The 20060-nt window shown below is 46.0% G+C and overlaps 1 protein-coding gene and 1 pseudogene across 3 annotated transcripts in view; both read left to right on the top strand.

The window, feature by feature from the left end:
* Window positions 1–207: 207 nt before the first annotated feature.
* The window catches only part of Sema6a (semaphorin 6A), a 121359-nt gene continuing 101506 nt past the window's right edge, over window positions 208–20060 (top strand). For 2 of the 3 annotated variants that reach the window (NM_001372354.2, NM_001108430.3), the window contains 1 exon segment: window positions 208–1138. The gene's annotated coding sequence lies outside the window, so the exon portion shown is untranslated. 3 annotated transcript variants of the gene reach the window in all.
* On the top strand, window positions 17575–17926 carry LOC120098258 (cytochrome c oxidase subunit 6C-2-like; annotated as a pseudogene).

Here is a 20060-nt window from a genome sequence, read left to right as displayed (position 1 = left end):
TGGAGAAACTCTTGTAACTCGCTCCTCACCAAGTCTATTTTTATTTATTTTTCTGATTTGGCAGGGCTCAGCAATGCTGTCTGGGATATCTTTTCTTTTTCTTCTCCCCCCCCCACTCCCCCGCTAGAGCAGCTGTGGGGGTGGGGAGACAGGGGCTGGGCTTCTCCTAGAGTCGCCCCGCTGGGACCTCCCGGGTGAGCGCCCCGGGGGAGGGAAGTTGAAGTGATAGGAAGCCCGGCTGTCGACTCGGCCCAAAGCTCCACCTGCAGCCGCACCGCAGCAGGTCTCCTCTTCCTTTGGCTTGCGCTCGCGCTCTCTGCCTCCCTCTCCCTCTCCCTCCCTCGCACACACATCACAGCTCTCCTTAGGGTCGGAGGAGACGCCAGCCCAGGGAGGCGGGGTTGCTGGAGGAGAGTCCGCTCTGCGCAATCCAGTCCGGGACTTGGCTCCGCCCGGAGCGTCGGCCTCTCCAGTGACACAGGAGTAGTGAGCCGCGCGGGGTGAGGCTGCAGCCAACTCCGCTCCCCACGCACTCGGCTGCCTAGGCGCTCGGGACGCGGCAGAGGCGCTTTTCCGCGGTGCCGACTGCCCGAGATGCCCGCCTAGGAGCGTGCGGCCGCGGCCAGCGTCGCCACACCCGGGACACTGCACTCGGGGTTGCAGAGCCGCCCAGAGCCCTGCACCTCTGCCTCAACCCCTACCCCGCCCCCCGCCCTGAAATGACTAGTTAATGGGCGCTGGCACAGCTGAGGGGACTCAGAAGTGAATCCAAGTGGAATTTGGATTTGGAAAAAGAGTTTCTTGAGCATTTACCCTGGTCCTCGCTGGTTTTCTTCCTTTTCTGTTTTCCCCCCTTTTCTTTTCAGTTTTTTTATTTTTAAAATTCTTTTTGGCCTTCCTCTCACCTCCTCTTCTGTCATTGGAGATGAACACAGCTCGCTTGCATCCCAGAAAGTAATCGCCGTGACTGTTGCCCCCAAAGAGACAAGCACACATGTAGGAATGACAAAGGCTTGCGAAGGAAAGAGCGCAGCTCAAGGCCCAGAGAGATCTTCTCGATAATGGATTACTAAATGGGATACACGCCGTGCCAGTCCGCTCCGAGCCGCGGCCGCCTGCCCGTCGATGCACCGAAAAGGTATGGCTATGGCATCCCTGGCGCCCCATCTCCTGGATCCAGGCTGGGGTGAGGGTCCCGGGGTTACCCCGGGTGCGCTTTGTAGTGCTTGTGTTTGATTCGGTCTCACGGCTCTGCCTCCTGAGCGTTGTCCCTTTCTTGGGGGAGTAGCCCCGAGTCTTGCCTTCAGCTCTTTTCAGTCCTGAACCCCAGAGACCCCGGGCTCCATGTCAGGAGCTTCCTCACCCGCGTCGCGCACACCACCGGCGCCGCCCCGGACCGAGACCGAGCGGGTGGCTGTCCTACCCAGTGGGGTGTGTGTGTGTGTGTGTGTGTGTGTGTGTGTGTGTGTGTGTATTACCCGAGTCTACGAGCTCACTCTTGGGCCAGTAAGGAGGAGAGCGGCCCTGGAGGGTGGGATTCTCTAAAGCGCCTGGTCCTGGTGGCGATTGCTGGGGAAGGGGAAAGGGTTCTGCCTTCGAGGGATAAAAAGGGTTGGGGAGTACTCGGCTTTTTGTGTCCAGCCACAGGTTTAGGCTCTGATGTGGGAGAAATGGTTGTGCGGACACGGTGGAGAGGAGATGAGGATCTTTTGTTATCAGTGCGGGGTCTGGGCTGGGCTTGGTTGAGTGCGTGAAACTTGTAATGGCCCTGAGCATCTGCGCGCCCTGTCTCTTGGTGGGATCCACTCTCCAGTCGCTGCTGGCACCAGAGGTTCCGGGCTTTGTTTGCAGGAGAAAGTGCCTAGGAGCAGTGTCTTCCTACCGCGCGGCGCCCCCGCCCTATGTCCTGTCCCCTGCCTCAGCTCCCACTCGAGCAGGGCACCATTTGTCGCAGCTGCGTCTCTCTCTCTCTCTCTCTCTCTCTCTCTCTCTATCTCTATCTCTATCTCTATCTCTATCTCTATCTCTATCTCTCTCGCACTAGCTCTCCAAGCTAGGGCTGGCCCCTGCTGCGCCCTCCTCCAAGACCTGTGCGGTCCCTCTGGAGAAAAGATGAACCCCGGGAGAGGGAAGGGTGGGGAGACCTGGTAAGAGATAGATAGCTCTGGGCTTGCCACTCTGATGTAGGCTCGGCTGGGCTGCAGATTGTGGGTGTCCTGCTTGCTGTGTCCTGGAGCTCTGCCTCTGGGGCTGTGGGGAGCCTGAAGCAAGCTGGGCAGTTCCTTCTTAGCGACCCTCGGTGGATAGTGTCACTTCCCCCCGTTTGCCGCGTTTTACTTAGCTCCCCACGGAGGGAGACAGTGTTTGAAGCAGGATCTGAGGTCTCCCGCGGGCTGTACAGAACCAGGCTACTGTCCTGGTACTGCGTGTGTCAGGGAGAGAAACCGGACCCCGACATTTTTTTCCCGCTCGCTCGCCGCTCCTTTCCCAGCGCCTCCTCCCTTTTACAGTGCAGAGCCCCTGTACCAGGCGCTTCTGGAAAGTTTCTGTGATAGCTTAAGACTCCTGGAAACAACCAGACGAGGGCTCAGCGTGTTCATTCTGACCCCGAACGACTGAGCGGACAGCTGGGATGTGAGCAGGAGCTAGACGCCTGCCCACTGGAGGGAGGATGGTACCTCCTGGCCCGCCGCACTTGCTGGACCAGGTTCTCCAGCAACTGGAGAAGGGCCGTGGCGGGGGTGGGGGGTGGGGGAGCGGTGTTGGGACGTATTAAATTCACGATGTTAGTGTGACCACAAGTGGCGGACAGAAGCTACTGTGAGGGCGCGTGTGGACACTGGCTCTAGCTCGCTGGCTCACGAGTTTCTGGCTCCAAGCGCAGCATCCCGAACCCCCTGCGCCAGGCGCAAAGCATTGCCGCTCGCACAGGGCCAGGTGTTTGTGAAGTGGAAGAAAGAGGAACGATTGGAGGCGCTGTCCTCCTAGCCTGGGCAAGCGTTTCCAGGGCAAGCGTTTCCAGGGCTGGCCTCCAGCCTGTGGAGAAGTGGGCAGTCCTGCCGGCCATTCCGCCACAGTCGGTGCAGAGCAATTGTGGCTGCCTTGAGTGTGGTGACCAAGCAAAGCCACAGAGGGATCTGTCCCTGTTTACTCTGGATGAAAATCGAGTTACTACTGAATGGAATCCTTGAAAGGCTTAAAATAGGTTGAAACCTGGACACACACACACACACACACACACACACACACACACACCACAGAGTATTCATAACTTTTCTTGCAATTTAATTCCGTTGTAGTCTCAGAAAAGGCTATCGTTTAAGGACTCCTCACCTCTGGTTTTCATGCTTTTTTTTGAGTAAGGAGGTTTTTGCCATGTTTATTCTTAATCCTGGTGATTTGGGCCTTCCTTCCCCTGGCGGACTTATATTTTGGCGTCAAATCCACCATCTGCTACTGTGATGGCAGGAGTTAGTGGTTTCAGATACATTAATTCTTTATTTAGCTCCATCCCCACCCCACCCCCTGTAGAGACTCCTGTACTGGATTTTTTTTTTTTTTGAATGAAATACCAGACTTTTTTTTGCTCCTTACCCGAACAGCTACCAGAAGTCAAGATAGCAAGCGTTTTGTATGGTTTATAAACTCCACGTTTAGTCTTCCACAATAAACTTTTATTAAACTACTCCAGGCACCAAAGGTAATTATTAACCTAACCTTAAATACAGTGGCAGATCTGTGTCTCCCTCTCTCAACCTAAACTGTCTGTTAAAACTTAATTGCCTTAGCTGTTTGTATTAGGGTTACCCATTTCTGTTTACATAGTAACTCTTGGAATCTTCAGTAACCCAGACTTTGGCTTCATTCTTGAATGAAGGCTAATCTAAGCAAGGGGAAGAGGTGCAACAGATTTGAGACCTTGGTTTTTGTTAGGATTCTTTAGATTCATCTTGATGCAAAGAAGTATTCTATTTATAGTTCTCGTTTACTGCCTGTTGGGAGTGATAGTCTCCCTCATGCGTTACCTTTTACAGCTGTGACCACTTAGCAATTGCCACATCCCCAAGAATACATGCAGTCTGCATAATGTTTCACAGTCGTCCTAAGTCATTACCTTTGGAATCACCTGAAGAGTATGTGTTAGATACAATGCCTACATTTAAATAGGGGGAAAATACATATGACCTTGTGTGGAACACTCAGGAAAATGATGAATGAACAAACGGATGAATGAGTTGTCAGGCATGGCTCACTATGTTCTTGTAGAGCAGGCAGGTTTTTATGTTTCCTGTCACGAAAACAGCCAGTGCTTTCAAGTGAGTGGTTATTCCACAGTGATAATAAGGGATACTCTTTGTCCACAGATACACAACTCTCAGGGTTCTTTCCACATCTACTAGTGCTTTTTGCTCTCCTTTTAAAAGGGAGAACGTTCGCATTTCAAGGAGGCGTGTGACACTGCACCAGTGAAGCTGTGTTAAGGATGGATGGCAAGAGTTACCCAGGCTGTTGCCACTGAATAAAAATAAAGCAGCCCGGTTTTAAGAATTTGTACTAAATTTACAGTAAGCACCTATGCTTCGAATGGGCGATTGCACTTACATACAAAATGGGGAGGGTGTACTTTTTTGCATAAGGAAGTTTGTATTCGACCCATACAAACTTAGGCTAGTTCTTTACAGACTAGTGTAAGGGGCATGGATGGGTTGAAAGAACATTTTAGAACTAGCTTTGAGAGCTGGTATGCAATTCCATATGATTTGTTTACACAAAGGGAATCAGAGAACAAGCCAAACTAATTAAAATGCTGTAATTAGGCACCTGCCATTTCCCTCCACATCAAGTCTATGTCTACACTGCCCCTCCTCACCACACCCTCCCTCCGGTTAAGACAGTTTCTTGTCCTCCGCCCAGCCTGGATGTTCTTTGCTCTAGTTATTAAGAACCTTGTGTTATAGCACCTAGGTTTGTGCCAGGGGAAGGTGGAGCCTTGGAGCATCCCGCTGGGCCCTCCCCTAGCCATGCCTCTTCTCCTAGGGTATTCTGGAGCCAAAGAGCTCTGAGATATTTTTATTTCAGAGTGAAGGCTTTTCTCGTTTGCCTTAAAATGTACTGCAAGAGCAACCAAGCTATTCTCTCTGGCAACCACATGGCTGCCTCTTGGGGATATGGTAAGGTAGGGAAGGGAGGGAGGCATTTAATCCCTTTGAAATGGGCAAATAAGATGTCAGACCCACAAACCTCAAGGGAGAAGCGAGTTCAGGGCTACTTAGCATGGGACTATTACAGAGTGGTATACACTCAAGGGCATCTCGCTTGGTGAAACAGGCAAGCTCTTGCAAAACATTTTTATTAGAGTAATTGTAATTGCAGTCATGGAGAATCGTAGTACACTGCCAGCACACCAATACCTATGTAACATGACATCTTCTCCCAGACTTCTCCCTGACAGGAGAGTAACTAGCCGGGCACACTGAGTAGGTAGCTCTTCTTGGACCTTATACATACCTCAAATCTAACATGTTCAGAAAGCATTATTCTAGCTCATTCTACCCAAATTAGCTTTTTCCATCACCTCCACGGTGGTAATTCCGAGAACTGCTCATGTCCCAGAGCCTACGCTCAACCCCTGCTTCTTTTATCCCACAGGCTAGTTGCAGTGGTATACTCCACCCTCAGGACACAAACGCACTGTCCCTGTCTACAACTCCCTGGCCTCACATAGTCCTCCTCTGCTGGGCTACCCAGCATCCCAGTTAGTTGTCCAGCTTCTGCTTTTGGCTCCTACCAACTTCTCAACACAGCAGCTAAAACACAGCAATAATTAAAAGTAAAGAAATTCCTAGGCCAGCTCAGCCAGCCTGTCTTTCCCTACTAAAAGCTTAAGTTCTTCCTCTGGCACAGGATCTGCGCTCTGCCCTCTCCCTGGTTTTCACTGCTCTTTGAGTTTACCTGCACCTGCAGGCATGCAGCCCTAGAAGTCTTTTATGGGGATCTTTTTTTTTTTTTTTTAAGATTTATTTATTTTATGTATGATACACAGTAGCTGTCATCGGACACCAGAAGAGGGCACCAGATCCCATTACAGATGGTTGTGAGCCACCACGTGGTTGCTGGGAATTGAACTCAGGACCTCTGGAAGAGCAGTCGGTGTTCTTAACCGCTGAGCCATCAGCTCAGATACCACTTTCTTAGCAAAGCCTTTCCGTGCATCTGATTTATTTGACTTCTGACTTCCTACCCTCATCTTCCAGAATACAATACCAAGAGGGTGAGTGGTATCTTTACAGTTTATTATCCCCATCCCCTGAACAAAGAAAATCCTGCCTGCTCCACCACAGGCCTTCCATGCTGTGTTTGTTGCATGAATAAAGAAGGCATCTTTTTCTTTTTAAAGATGTATTTAGTTTTATATGTATGAGTCTTCACACACACCAGAAGAGGGCATCAGATCCCATTACAGGTGGTTGTGAGCCACCATGTGGTTGCTGGGAATTGAACTCTGGACCCCTGGAAGAGCAATCAGTGGTCTTTACCAATGAGCCATTTCTCCAGCCCAAGAGGCCATCTTTTTGTAGATAAGGAGCCTAGTATTACCTCTTTTTCAGCCTTGTTTTTCTTCTGTCTCAAATGAGATGCTTCCTTCCTGCAGGCATGAGTGTTCATCTGCTGGCTTCCTTGTACACAGACACGGTTTCTCATCTCCTGTTAGTGGACTATTCACAGTGTGTTGTTTTTCCAGTCTTGATAATGGATTGGAGTCTTTTCATTCCCACAGGCTCACCCAGCCCCCTTTTAGGGCCAAGAGTACACATCTGTTAGACACCTGGTTGTAGCTGGAGAAGGTCTGAACTAGGGAAAAATCAGCTTGCCAAGAAATGGAGCTAAGAAGTAGCCAGCCAGCACTTGGGGACTGAGCTTTTGACTCTCGTCTCATTTGCTCGGCATTCCAATCACTGACTACTGAACTGTTTTCTTCCCCCCAATAATTTTTTCTGGTTCGGGGGAAAATGTAATATGCCTGTTAACCTTCGTCTTTGCCCTGTGCCAGAACAGCTGTTAGAGAACACAGACCTGGAAGACTGGCTCTCCAGGCTCTTACTTTCTTGGATGAGATATGCTACTTCCCTGAAGCTGCATTATGTTAACTGAGTTCTAGGAATTGTAAGCCCATTCTTCACCTTGAAGGGCCACAGATAGGATGATATGAAATAATATGAAACGTGACTATATCTCATAAAATAACTGGCAGTTTGAAAAGTTTGATGTCTAGTCTTTTTGTCTCAGACCCTGGTATAAGGCAGGCTATACATTGTCTTTTGGATCATCAGATGAGTATTGTGTACTGTTGGCTTGGCCTGAATATAAACCACATTATGAAAATTAACAATTGCCTGAGACCCATAGAAAACACACAGCCCATTTCTAGCATGCTACTGCAGTATGGATGGTAGCTGTATCAATCAGAATGTCAGCTGCATCAAGTAAGGATTGCTTTCAATATGACCATTACTGGGAGCAAGGTCATGAGAGTGGCAGTCTGCCAGACGTTATAGAAGAAAAAAAAATAGGGACAGAATTCTTCTGCAATCAATGTCAATGCAGCCATTAATGTAGAACAGATATGTCAGGGTGAACTAAGAGTTCTGAAGGAAGTTTCCATATTTGCAGTAACAAGGGCAAATTCATTGCAGTTGGGGAAGTTCAGTCCACTGCAGTGGACAGGTCCAGAAGGTCAAAATTAACACGCGCGCGCATGCGCGCGCGCGCGCGCGCACACACACACACACACACACACACACACACACACACATGCACACATGTGCGTATCTGTGTTTGGTAATTACAAATCGGCTGACATTATTCCTTCTGTCTCGGTTTCCGTTTGTAAACCCTGAGAGTGTAAGAGTTTGTAGAGGCTAAGGACTAGGCAGGCTAACACCTGCAAATAGCACAATGCCTGGCACACGAAAGCGCTCATTCAACACAAAGGCTTACTTTTATGTGGGTAACTATAGTCATGGAAAATGGCCTGGGAATTGGTTTCAGAAACACTGATTCTGCTCTGTGGGGGCAGAGAACAGAAGGAAGTGGTGGCGGATCTGCAATACAGAGAGAGGATACAAAGGAAACAACCCTTGGACCCCAAAGGAACAATCACCCATGAGCCAGCCACAGTGTTATGAGCTTCGAAGCGTGTGAACAGTTTTTCTCAGAGGAGGAGGGGCTATGATCCTTTTCTAGGGATATCACACCCAAAACATGAGAAGGGAAGCACAAGCGAAACATCACAGCACTGTACAGCTAAAACAATAGCAACGTTGGGGACCGGGTGGATCTTCCCTGACCACACTTGGAATGAGTTTGGGAAGAGGAGGGTCTCCAAGCTTCCTCCAGTACAAGTAGGAAGTGGTGGGCCACCTGGAGCAGAGCCCAGAACTTACTGGACTGATTGATTCCCTCCCACCAAATCTGAGAGTCAAGGGACAAGACTTATCAGTGAGGAAAAAAGAAAATCTAATTTCTAAGACACAACAGAAGGATAAATAAACTGATACTATCACCACAGTTCCCTGAGGATGCTACCTGTCTGTGTCATCCAGGACCCCCTCCATCCCTGAGAATTACAATTATTTTCAGCTCTGGGGATAAGGAGGCTTCTCAAGTGGTGTAAGTGGAGAGGGTGTGGGAAGAGTGAAACAAGACAATAATTAACATGCCCCAAAGAGGGATGGGCTAGCTCTTTCCAGGCAGCAGACGAGATAGCTACTACTTTGGAAGGGTGATTAGCAATAGATATTTCCACATAGGTACCACCTTTAGACTTGGAACTTCCTTTAACATGGCAAGGTGTGCTTCTCGGTGGTTTCCAATTCCTCCTTGGCCAACCTTCTGCCATGACTTGATTTGATGCCTAGATAGACTAGGACAGGAACTGGCATTTTATACAATAAAAGCATCGCTCTACAAGAAAAATCATTGTATGGACCAGAGAAGAGGCAAAAGATCTCTTAATTACTGTGTGATGCTGTGTGGTAGTTCTACAGATGAGGAGTCTGTGATGGGTCCTCCTTTCCTTCTCCCTTTGGGTACTTTTCCCATATGGAAAGTAGTCATCTTCTCATTGGCATTATGGTATCGGCAGTACTGCCTTCCCCTTTCCCAGACTTTTAATGCCCTAGAGTCAGATAGCCAAGTGAACACCAACAGACCCAGTATGGGGGCATACTCCTGTCCCCAGAATGGAATACTTCATGACAGTCACATTCTGCAAACACCCTCAGGTGACCCAGTCCCTGCCCTTCCCCTGCCTCACTCTGAGAAGCATGTGACTTCATTCACATATTTGGGGGTTTGAATGCATTTATTCTAGGGCCCCAGGTACCCAGGTGGGAAACTCTTCTCTCCTGCATTCACCTCACTATTGTAAAAACAAGTGAGTATCTGAGTCACTAGGCAGAGTCTCATCCCTGCATAGTGCATGAGCAATAGAAAGGAAATCACCCAGAGCCTTTGAAACTCGCGCTTGTAGTGGAATGGCTGCGTTTTTTTTTTGAAAGAATTCTTGTTAATGGCTTTCGAGATGGAATCTGTGCTAATTCTGTTCATACGATGAATGATGGTCCCAGCTAGACACCATCGCGGGGATCTTCATCTATTAATCATGGAGGCTGCTTTCTTATTCGGTTGCCATAGTTTCAGCGCCTCAGCTAGTATTGGGGTGTCTTGGGAAAGATTTGAGGCACCAGGGCTTGCAAGCCTTGCAGTTATTTTGGCAGCGGGTGCTCTGGAAGAGCTGCAAGCTGCTTCTGCTGTAATTCAGCGCTAGATTAAAAGCGGCAACTCCTGAGAGTCTCTCCCTGGACCTTGTTATGTGTACGTCCAGCTGGTATTTACTCCAGGATTTGCCTCTTCCTCAGTCTTGAAAGAATTCCTCAGTGAAAAAGATTACAGTCCAAAGGCTGATGTCACCTTCATCCTCCCGAAAGGAGGCAAAGGGGACCTCCTCATCAAGGGCTATTCCTAAGTGTGGAGGTAAACAAAGGTATCCCTGACTTTGCTGACAATGTCACCTTCTTCTAGCTTGGTTTGGGCACTGCCGGTTGCTAAGTAAGTGCAATGACATCATTAGGGCCACGCCTTGTGTTTAGCTTTGCAATATAAAGGTTTGACCCTTACTTCAAGTTTAATCCTCACCATTTTTAAGTCTAACATTTGCTGAGGCGTTTGAGGCCATTTTGTTGTCTTTTACAACAAAGGGATAACCTTGGACCAGCGGGCCTCCTGACCACATCAGCTCTCCAGCAGATTAACATTTTCATGTGTTTGTTATTTTAATATTTTGCCTCCGGGCTGCTGATTAGGGAAAGTTCTCTAGTTGAGTGTGGCTACCTCAAGAAGACATTTGGAGGGAGGCAATGCTGTGGAAGGGAGACAGGCTGTGGTGCTGTGCCTCCTGTGTGAGGTAGGCCACAACTGGCGGTCCTTGCCCAGTTTGGCCCTGTGTCACACATGTTTATATGCTTTTCAAAGTCTTAGTTCCTGTTTCTCAAGTGGACTTTCTGGAACTCCTATGTGTCCAACCCAAGCAGTTTGATTCCTTTGTAGATTAAAACATAGAAAATGAAATCTTACACTGAAAGAAACAAATTGGGCTGAATTCTGGGCATGCAAAGCAGCAAGTGAAAATCCAGGAGACACAGAAGAAGCAAGCTTTGAAATCATTACAAATGGGGACTAATCTAGAAAATTAGTCATTTAAGAAAAAAAAACCTAGAAAATGACTAGTTTTTATTTCAAAGTGAGCTTCAAAGCAGCCATTCTAAATTTCCCCAGACCTCACTTGCCAAAATGCCTGCGCAAGATCAACAAGCATTTTGAATGCACACGCCTATTCTAAAGACACTTCCCTTACCCAACCACACTGAATGATTGATTTTAGAGACCAATAATGTGAAGTAAATGGAAAGGTTGACATGGCCGTAATTGCTACTGGCTTCACCAGGCTTCTGGGCACCCAGATTCCTTGTGGAGAAACACTTTTAAGTGTCACATCAGTTTTTGATCATGTGGTCTGCCTCTTTTCCACATAGGTTGCAATTACTGAGTGGCCATGTTTCACCACCCCCTCATGTATCTCTCAGAAGCAAAGAAAGCATGCTTTTGTAAATTCAGAACTCTAGACCCTTGATTTGGGGGAGGAGTGAAGCAGGGTAAGAAAGTGTTCGTGCTCATTTTGCAGTACTCTGCACGTGTTCGTTTGCATATGTGGACATATACACACAAGCATAGGTTCACATGCACACACACATGCAATGTGCACACACATGCACACATCCATGTTCAGATGCATGCACATGTACATGCATATATATGCATTTATATAGAGATGGAGGGGGAGAGTAATGGGGAAAAAGATCAAAGCTTTTTTCTGTTTCTAAAAGGATTTCAGTAAATTTAGTTCATTGCCCTCTTGATGGTAAAAAGATCGTGGCTACCACTTGGTCCAATTAAACAAAATATTGCAATGCAATTTTTAGAAAAAAAAAACAAAACAACTATTTGGTGCCTTCTGTGTGGGTGTCAATCAAACAGCAAGTGGATTGGGAGCAAGTTTGATGATCACCAGTGTTGCGGGATGGGGTGGTAACTGTATTTAGGTGGAACATTTTGCACAATAGGGTTGCACGCATGTGCTTCATAAATTACTAGGCAAGGAAAACCACACTGGGTTCTCAGTGTGATAGAATGATCCTGCCTCCTCACCGGAATGGCCATGTAAAGAGAGTAACAACCAGAATGCTATAAACCATGCACGGAACCTTTGAGTCTGAAGAACAACTACCTTTTCAAGATTTTATCTGTTCTATCTTCTGATATTTACTAGCTCTATGCTGGATTCCTATTTCTTCCAAAGAATAAAATAGGACTTTGGGTAATGTCCCAATTCTTTCAAACAAAAGCATGCTATATACAGGAGGCTGTGGACCAAGCAGCCTTTCCTGTGCCTAAAAGCACTTTTAGTGAGTGCTAAGCATAATGCTTGGGGAACTTTGAAAACTCTGGAGGAAACAGGGTCTAACTCTTGGTTAGAAGACTTTTTCTGTGTCATGAGTTTTACATGATCAAATTTTACAGAGATGAAGAAATTGAATTATAAATGTTAATGTGCTATTTACATTCAACTTTTAACTGGAGCGCCTAATAAAAGTTAGATATAATATATAAATGCCAACTTAAGAATTAAATTTCAGTCTGAACAATCATTCTGTAGCTTATATGAAACCTTAATGACATATAGCCCCATCTAGTTTAGCATAATTTGTGCTTATGAATTATAAATGCTTGGGTTTTATAATTAGACCTACCCATCTGTAGGCATCTTAATGAGAAATCACCAAAATTGAATTGATTTGTAATATCCACTCTACTGTGCTTGAGCATCGTGATTACCCAAGGTAGTTTCCAGAGCCATCTCCCGCAGCATGCAGCAGCAATGTTCTGTGGTGGGATCCATGTTTGACCAGTGGAGAGATGTCGGAAGTGAAAGGAGGCAGTTCATAGGGAGCCAAGAGTATGTGCATGTGTATGCACTCAGTTCTTCACATGTGTGCTGTGTAGGTACATTGAGGTCAGAAGACCTCCGTTTTAAGGATGTGGTTCCCTCTTTCCCCTTTGTTTTGAGCCAGAGTCTCTCCTGCTTCTGCTACTCTGTACTCCAAGCTAGCTGGCCCAGGAGCCTCCAGTCAATGATTGCCACCACATCTGGCTGCTTACATAGACTCAGGATTAAACACAGCTACTCAGGCTTGTACAGTAAGAGCTTTCTATTGGCCAAGCCATCTCCCTGGCCCTAGATACCTTTTTAAGAGATGCACATAACCCAGGGACATTTCTATTAAAAAAAAAAATCAACATTTATATACAAGGTGTTTCCTCTCATTTGTGATGAGGGGAAGTTGAACATCTTGAATATGCTGATTAATTAATTCTCCAGGGATATCTCAGAGGGTGGAGCTTTTTTGTGTCACATTTTACTGGGCCTAGAACACAAGCCCTGTTACTATTGCCCAAGAATAAAGAGGACAACATTTGCTGTGAGAAAACAGCCACATCCAGGCCTTCAGCAGATCTCACCAGCACACCAGCTGTGGAAGAGAAGCCTTCGAAATGTTGTGAATAGCTTGGCATTATCACATTATTATTGAAATGCAAATTCTTCGCAGCAGAAATGAAAGGGCCACGACCCTTGTGTATTATCAATCCTACCTAGCCTTATAACCTTACCTGGAGGGCTTGTTCTATGAAAAGTATTCATGATGTGCACACCCCAGTGCATCGCCCATGTTTACTGTGCACAGCACCCGCTCCCAAGTATTGCTACAACTTGTCCCTATCCTCAAAGGAAAAGATGGGCTGCCAGCCGTGAGCTGCACCTATGGGGCCCTTCTGTAAAGGAAGGCCTTCCTTTCAAGCATTCTTGCCATGTCCTTCATCAGAACTAGTTGGCCGCATTGATCACAGTCAAGAGTGTTAGTAATAAGGACTCATTTATACACTGCCTATACTGTGTATTTTTTCCAAAGCGTGTCAACAAATGTTGCCTCATTTCAGCTCATTACAACTTCGGGTTGTAGGGCAGGTATGATAATGGGTTAGGCAGGGCAGGTGTCATTATGCTCAATTTAAAGATGAGATAACTGAAGGTTAGAGAGGTCAAATAATTTGCCCGAGAGAGCGCATCTCTGATAAGAGAAAGGCCTGGGACAAGGTCTTTAACCTATAGAGCCTCTCCTCCCCGCAATCTACACGGTCATGGTGTTGATTACTCAGAACTTTTCATAATTTGTAAAAGAAGGACAGTTTCTCGCCACAGACATTCTCACCTCTGCCTGACTGCACTTTGAACCCTGATATGGAACACATTTAGAACCTGTCTGAGAATGCCCTTAGAGGCCGCAGAGCAATTAGGTCCTGGATTTCTTTCTTGTTGGAGAGCATTGTTGAAGGGGGTGTTGTCCCTGGAGACTCCTGAAGTATTATTAAGACAAAAGTCTCCCAAGGAAGACCAATTGACAATGGAGGGCATTTTTATTCGGGCTTCAGATTTATAAGGCTGGAGTGAAAACAGTATGAGGTGTCAACTTTGTGACTTTGGGTGGGACAGGAGGGACAAAAAGTTGAACTGGATGGGAATAACTTCCTAGGATATTGTGAAATGCACCTATGGGACAGAAATGCATTTTTTTTTAAAGCAGGAATAAATAGACCCCTAACACAGCCGAAATGGCTCTTCCCTCTGGCAGCCATCTTACTGTGACTTAGCTTAACTACTGGGCTAACTCAGAGAGCAGCTGCCCTTAATTCAGCGCTTAGACATTTAGTGCTTTCTCTGGGCAAGGAAACATCCTCCCTGATGCACAGGCAATGGTGAATGGGTTTAGAATGGTCTGATTAACTGTGAATCTGCAGAGGGCAGGGCCACAGGCCTGTGTTCCATGTCTTCAGCAAGAAGATGGTATCATCAAATATTTCTTTCTGAAGTACATATACACTTGAGGACTATGAGAGGAGAGAACAGGAGAGCTCTGACTGTATGGGCATAGTTCAGCCACCAGGACACGGGAACTCATTGTCTGTGTGACATTATTTGTCTGTATGACATTATTAGATGTATGGCGTACAGAACTGAATGAGTTTCAAAGAGCTCTAAGATGTCCCACCTGGGTAACTGAATGGGAGCAGTGACACTGGTCAAGACAGGAGGCCAGGTTAATAAAGTCTTTAGCTAGCAGCCACTGTATCTGGTGTTTAAGTCATATCCAGTGGACTGAATACCAAAGGGTGTCCTGCTCTCCCCCCACCTCTGTGCTGTGTTAAAGGCCTTCCCATGAACTGTCTCGTGTTTTACCCCACAGCTCTGACGCTTTGCCTCATCTTGAGAGGGTTCTCAGGACGTTGAAAGGTAGACGCCACGAGGAAGACTGAGCACCACCGTGTGTGCGGACATTGCTCATATAAAAACCAGGCGTGTGTGAATGAGTGCTTTTCCGTGGGCTGCATTGTACTAAAACTGAACACTGCTCACATAGTGGAAGGCAGAATGTGCTGTTTAATGTTTTATTAAAAACATCTTCACGGTATAGGCGATTGAGGTTGCTCATATTTCATTTTGTGGCTCTAATCTTTAGATAAATATTGACTTTGTATGGTTGCCCAGATGAGTCTTCCAATGTAGTATAAATATTAAGAAATATTTATCTTTTTGTAGAGTCTCCAGAAGGGCGAGTTTTCTCTGTTTACTTTCATGTAGCATTTTTTTCTTAGGGGGTTTTATAACCAAAACTTGTAGCATGAAAGTCTTATTTCTACCTAAGAGTTCCAAAACAAGGCTGAATGTTATGAGGAAGTAACAGAACATTAAAAGTGGGCAGTAAGAAGATGAGAGATGAGAAACTTAAGTGTTTTCCAGGATTGGGGACGGTTTAACAGACTTAGTTTCTAGATGGGGAAAACCTGTATTTTAAGAGCACATTCAAATTGAAAGTTAATACTTGGGTTCTTTGAAAAAAAAAAAACTGGCACTACCTTTTAGTCGACATCCTAATGCTGAGAGCTGAATTTACATCACTTATCGATTCGCTTGTCAAATTATTGCACAGATGTGGGGCAGCTTGTCTCTAACTTCACTGGTAGGCTGCCCTCTAGTGGCACTTGGCCTCAGCGCACCCACTTTTGTTCAGATTCCTGAGTGTTACCATGTAATCAGCAGCCACCTTAGCTACATGGGGCCCCTAAAGTTAAAAAACTTACAATAAAGGGTTCAAATGGTATTTATTTATTTATTTACTTATTTACTTATTTACTTATTTACTTATTTATTTGCTTTGTGTTCCAAAAGATCCATAAGTGCTAAAAATAAGCTCTGTAAATCACTTTAGGAGGAATTTTAAATAAGATGAAGTAAAAGCAGCAAGTATCGAGAGAATTTCGGTCATCCTTGAGTTCTCAGTCTAGTGCATTTCCTCCCTGCTGTAAACCGTCTAAAAGTAAGTTTAGCACTTTGCTCTCTGATGATATGAAAACCCCTAGTTGCGGTCACACTGGGTGTCAGTCCTGTGCCGACAAGTGGGTGCCAACTCTGTTTTCCCTTTGCTGGGGAATGAGCCCACTCCAGAGTCTCCAATAAGTGCAGAGAAAATGTTAGACTCAGCAGCTACTTCTGCACCCTCCCATGATGCTAGCATTCTGCCTGAGTTTCAGAGGCGGCATGTCAATGATCCAAGTACATTCAGTGCACAGCAGCAGAACGGCTGTCATATTTCATAGCAATGGCAGTGTACTGCTGCGGCTGTTGCAGCTGCTGGTGCTTGTCTGGCATTTTAAGACCAAGACCAGAAGGAACAAGGAAGAGCCCGCTGATGCCCGCCACGCAGGCACAGCATAGACAGTCCACTTTATACTTGGGACTTACCCTAGTACATAATGTCCTGATGGAGTTCAAAGCATGGGTTCTGGAGTTTGCTACTTGGTTGACAGTGGCTTCTTTGGGAAGTTACTTTATGTCTGTCTCTGTGCCTTGTTTTCTTCATCTGTAAAATGGGACTTAATTATGCCTGCCTTATAGGGTAATTGAGATAACGTATACCTGAATGCTGTCAGGTACACGCAGACACTCAAGAAGAGTCTGTCATTGTTAATTGCTGTCAAACCGTCCTAATAGAATTAACCAATCTCTGTGTTTTTCTGTCACTACCTCCGTGTGGGTTACTGGAAGGGAAGTTAAAATGGAAAAGGCAAAAATTCTGAGAGCTCTATAGTTCCTAGTGAGGCATTTGCTTGCCCTCCTTACGATCCTGTGCTCCTTTGTGTGTTAGGGTATGATTTAAAATAACTGACTTAGGAAGCATGAGTTCTAACTTAGGAAGCATGTTAGACCATACACTCACAAACATTTATGTTCTGAGACAGGTCTCACTCGCTAAGCCTGGCTGTTTCAGCCACAGAAGTGCTAGGATGTTCGCCCAGTTCCAAAATGTGGAGAAAGGCTTCAAGGGTAAGGAAACTGAATTCCTTGGGTCCAGTGCTCAGTAAGGAGCAAGTTTGTAAGGCTCTTGATGCCTGGCTCTTGTGGTAGGGTCCAGGCACACGAAGCTCTGTGCTTGCTTGAGACTCGTGTTAATAAAGGGATCCCTCACTGGATGAACTTTTGGAATGCAAGGTTTTGATTGCAAGTGATGTTGTGTTGGAAATCTTAATGCCTCAAGTATTGTCACTCAAAAAGTCTCTTCTAACTTACTATTAGACTCAAAACCAACATATAAATGCAAACAACTTTATTTTCTGCAAAACACTGCAACACATTGTTTATTAGCCACATCTACTGGTGCGCTGGTCTGTCAAATTGAGGCACCAGCTTTTTACACCCCTGGTTTCCAAAAACACCTAATTTCTGGACAGTGGCCAGTAGGAAAACAACTCCCTACTCTGACCAGGACTTTACTCCTTAGCTTTAGAAAGTTTCCACGAGGATATGGAAAAGCTGGAGATTAAAAAACAATCTAGAGAGAAGGCTCTCCGTTTCTCTGAGAACCAGGAAAGATGTTGGTGTAGAGGACATTGGCTACCATGAGTTCTGGTGTGCTGTTGCCAAAACCACAAATGCGTGGTCTTCTGGCCAAGCATCTATGGGTTCATATTGTTGGTGTATTCATTGTGGCCCTAGGAGTTGCTGCTGCCTACAAGTTTGGCGTGGTTGAACCAAGAAAGAAGGCTTATGCAGATTTCTACAGGAATTATGACTCCATGAAAGATTTTGAAGAGATGAGGAAGGCCGGTGTCTTTCAGAGTGCGAAGTGATTTCAGAATGCGAAGAATTCTTTGGATTGTGCTCCATAGAAGTTCACTGCTGACCTGTGTTCCTGAACTGTGAAACTTAAATATGTGAGCTAAGGAGTAGTTTCTCTCAATAAACATTAATTATATGGACAGTAAAAAAAAACCAATCTAAAGGGATGGCTCAGGTGTTAGGGACATGCATGCCTTCCAACGGCCTTGAACTCAGCTGCCAGGTCCAACTGCCTACAACTCCATCTCTAGGCAACCCTTCATCCTCTTCTGCTCCCCGCCAGCACACACTCCAATACACAAATGCATATACATATCATGGAAAGTAAAGTCAACATTGTATACAGTGTAGTCAAAAGTAAAATACACATTTTAAGAAAAAATAGGTAATGAAAGTAAGTGGACTAGGGGTGTGGCTCAGTTGGCGTGGTGCTTGCCTAATGAGCTCAAAGCTCTGGTTCCTACATTCAGCATAAACACAAGCTTGGGCCACACGCCTGCTATCTCAGCACATGGGAGACAGAAGAATCAGAAATTCAAGACCCTCTTCATCTCCAGAGCAAGTCTGAAGGCAAGCCCAGTCTCAGAAACAAAACAGAAGAGAATGATGAGGCAAGGTCCAGGTCAAACTGACAGAAACCCTCAAGTAAGCAAGAATCAATCCTGGCATTATCTACTCCAATTGTTTGCTCAAATGGGCATCGCAGCCTAGTTTACAAAAAAGTAAGGAAGTTGTTGATCAGGTTGTGGGGAATGTGCTAACAAGCAGGAGCTTGGAGATGGGCTGTCTCTGGAGACATGATGGGAACCGTGGTCCTCCCCAGTGGTAGCAAGCTTGTGTTCATTTGGTCTTCATCCAAAGTTGGGAACATCTGACAGCTGTTTGGTGTTTCTTATGAAATGGATTTGGACCGTGACCAGATGTTAGTGGACAGCTGTTCACAACACAAAATGCTTCATCCAAAGAGGCACTAATGGGCAGGGTCCTGACATCTTCACAAGTAAGGCAGGAATAGGCAGGGCCACCAATGACCATCCCCACCCAAGCCTGGCTGTCCGCTGAGGGTGGAGGCCCTACTGGACTCGGAGCCTTCTCCAGAGCTAGAATCTTTGGATCACAGGGCTTCTTGCAAACAGCCTCCAGAAGACTGTACAATGCTTGCTTTATGTATACCTATGCCTGTGTGTGTACAGGGCAAACCTTTGCAAAGTGGCCAGCCAATCAGAGGCAACCTAGTTGCCACCACCCCCTACTTACTAAGCCAAATTCAGTGCAGAATTTTCTCCACAACTTTGCTTTCTGTGCAGTATTTGTGAACAATTTTTATAAAAGTTATTTATAAAAGTTTTATGAAAATTTTTATGTACTGCTTTCACGTGAGCATCTCTAACTGAACCAGTATAGCTCATATCCTCCCACCCCCCACCCCCCGCTAATTACTGACTAGAGGCCATTGCAATGGAGTTTTGAACATACACTTTGGTTAAAATGGACTTTAAAAAACACTGACGTTAAAGCAAGCACTTTAGGGGCAAACTGGTTTGATGACGGCTCATGAATAATTACACGGGCTTGCGTCCACCCTGTGCACCTGCATGTGCGGCCTTCAAGGGCTAGTTTTTGAATTCAGCAGTCACTGAAGTATCTGAGGCACTTTTTGAGTTAGAGTTTGCTCATCTTTTCCTTTCAATTTTGCAAGTTAGGAAGAAACTCTAAGTCACTCTTGGCGTGTACTGATGGAATCTCTGAGCCTTCCATGGAGTGGCGGATGACTCTACATCAGAGTGCAGTATTACAAATGTGATGTAAAACATTTTGATCCCCACTGCCATTCATTGCTTCTCTTTACAGAATCATGCCATGGATAGATATAGACAAGGACTCTCCCTAACTAGAGGGCTCTCCGTGCTCTTCTCCCGTATCCCATTCACTCCCTCTTTCCAGAGATAAAGATCTGTCCTATACTCTACTTCCTTCTAAAATATGTTCTGTGTAATTCAGCCAGGATGCTGGGTACATTTTCCTAATCACAGCTGCTTATTTAAAAGAGAATATAGTCTTTGTTGAAGCTGCATCCAGCTGGGTGGGAAAAAGCGAGATGTCCTGACCCTAGTACTCTTCCTGTTTGCAAGTATACTGGGGTTTTCCTGATATGCTACGCTGAGGCTTTCTACAACAGTACGACACCCCCCTCCCCTCCATTTTCTAGCAT

The sequence above is a fragment of the Rattus norvegicus genome, chromosome 18 (genome assembly GCF_021556685.1).
Source record: "Rattus norvegicus strain SHRSP/BbbUtx chromosome 18, alternate assembly SHRSP_T2T, whole genome shotgun sequence".
Lineage (NCBI taxonomy): Eukaryota > Metazoa > Chordata > Mammalia > Rodentia > Muridae > Rattus > Rattus norvegicus.
This window is presented reverse-complemented; position numbering and strand designations above follow the sequence as displayed.